Source organism: Microtus ochrogaster, linkage group LG2 (assembly GCF_000317375.1).
Source record: "Microtus ochrogaster isolate Prairie Vole_2 linkage group LG2, MicOch1.0, whole genome shotgun sequence".
Lineage (NCBI taxonomy): Eukaryota > Metazoa > Chordata > Mammalia > Rodentia > Cricetidae > Microtus > Microtus ochrogaster.
In genome coordinates this window covers 24,641,562-24,644,107 of record NC_022028.1, presented here as the reverse complement: position 1 = coordinate 24,644,107, position 2,546 = coordinate 24,641,562, and positions in this window count along the sequence as shown.

Here is a 2,546-nt window from a genome sequence, read left to right as displayed (position 1 = left end):
GTGCCTGGTGCTTGCAGAGGCCAGAAGACAGCCTGGATCCCATTACAGATGTTGGCAAATGGAAACTGCTCCATGAGTGCTGGGAATCGAACTCGGATCCTCAGCAAGAGTAGCCAATGCTCTTAACCACTGAGTCGTCTCTCCAGTGCTAAAATGTACGTAATGGTGCGTGCTCAGTTAGAGATCATAATAGAAGAGAGAAAGAAAGCAGATAGGAATGCTTCTGGCCAAGCTCGGCTTCTTTTCCCAAGGAAAGTTTTCGTTGTAGCCGCTAGAAAGAACACTTTGGAGGTGCGTTGATATGGGGACTTTCCCCTAAGGGCTCCAGTCCCGCTCAGCTGCCGTCTTCTCCAGACCCCGAGGGTTCTGGGAATGTCGCAGACCGCCTGTTTTCTCGTTTTCTCTCTCTCTCTCTCTCTCTCTCTCTCTCTCTCTCTCTCTCTCTCTCTCTCACCCTAACAGCTATTTGTCATCCTCATCTGTGTCTGATCTAACATCGCCTCCCTTCCAGGTAACCTGCTTACAAAGGCTCGCTCAGCTCGGTGTGCCGCCAGCAACTGCAGGCTAAATTAAAGCCAGATAGCACGCGAAACCTATCGCGGGGTATGCTCCACTTTGCCTGAAGCGGCCTCGGAGGTGTCCACCCTGACGTGTGTTTGGTTTAGATTTGGTTTTGAAGTGCAGGGGATTGTATCCAGGGCCCTGAGCATGCTAGACAATGCTCTACCACTGAGCCCCACACTCAGTAAAGTGTTGGTAAACACATTGGTTGTGACTGTATTTTGTTCTAAGATTGTATCTTAGATTCGCCTCAGAATAGATAGTGAACATTTTCTTGCATTTCATGTGTTGGCCCTGTTTGTGTTCTTTTCAAAATCATCCAGTTTATTTTCTCCTGATTTGATTGATTGAGGTATTTGTTCTTGGGATGTTTCATTTTTCATTCTTTATATGCTCTGGTTGGTTTTTAATCCCTGTTAAGTCTCAAACCTGGAACAAATGGCTGAGGTGCCTGTTTAACATATCAAAACCGAACTATCAGGTTCTCCCAGCATCCCTCAGTCCCTACCTGTTCCTAGTCCTCCTGGCTGGCATGCCCCACCCTCCACCTCGAATTCTTCAGCCCAGGGCTTGGGCTTGGCCCTTCCCTGCGCTCTCTCCCCTCTCTCTTCCCCTCTCCCCTCCAGCTCAGTCTGGTCCTGCCCACTCTGAACTCTCCCTGTGTCCCTGCCTCTGGCTACGTTCTCCCACGCATCTGCAATAAACTTTTCTCCTCCACCATCCTAAGAGCAGGCATTCCTTTCCATTTTATTTCTTTTTTTCACTTTGTTAGCTGGATGAATAGCTGACAAAGAACGGTCCTTCTGTAGGCCTCACTCTGCTATTGCTTCTTTTGATGTGAAGACCCTTTCATTCCCTCAGACCCCATTACCGGTGCTTGTTTCTCCGGTTGTCGAAAACCGTTCAGAAAATTGCCTATGTTTATAGAAGTGGTGCCCCCTGGTCTTTGATGGACTTTGAATCTTTCTTCTCACAGGGTTAGAGTTAGGGACCTCGTCTCATTCTGGCCTGGAGACTTCCAGTTTTCCCAGCATCATTTGTTCAAGTGATCAGAGTTTGCTGAGACTCTGATGAATGTAGCTATTTATTTCTAGAGCCTCTGTTCTACGGACCCACACAATCAATACCTTTTCAAAATCGCCTCAGTCTGAGTCTGTCACCAAGCAAGGCCTGTTTTGCACACCCCCACTCCAAGCCTGCTCATCACTGAAACTTCACATTTTGCAGAAGAAAAGCCTACTTCGAGACATGCCAGTCCTTAGGAGGTGGGAACCAGGAACCTTAACTCTGACTCCCAGACTCATAGTTTCAGGAATACAAGGATTTGTGGGATGCAAAAGCAGGGTGGTTTGAGACATGGGGGAACATGAGACAGTCTGGGGTGTTCGTGAGCACAGTCAAACTCCGTGGCATTCTCCTAGGTCACGTGTTTAGAAGCCAGCAGCATTGGTGTGCTCTGGGAATGGATCTCTCCACTCTCTGGCCTTGAAAGATCACAGCCTGGGCACCTGTGCAGGTCCAAGTGCAGGATGGATTGACCAAGTCGAGATGAAAAAACAACCTAGCCACCAAGGTCCTGAGAAGCAAGGTACATTACTATAATACTCCACCTTTGAGTTGTTACCACAGCAAGGGGAATGGGAACACCCTGGACCTACCTGACCTCTGACATTGGTGATGAAGGTAGAAAAGTTAAACCATAAGAAAAACAAAACAAAAAACTTACTGCGAGCCAAAGAGATGGCTCAACAGTTAAGAAAATTGGGTGCTCTTCAAGAGGACCCAGGTTCAGGTCTGTTAACTCCAGTTCCAGGGGATCTGATGCCCTCTTGTGGCCTGTTCAGATACTGAATGCATGGGGTACACAGACAAACATGGCTGGCAACTGCCCACCCACATATAATACAAATAAATACATCTTTAATAAAAAGGAACTTACAAGTGGTGGTGGCGCACACCTTCAATCCCAGCACTCGGGAGGCAGA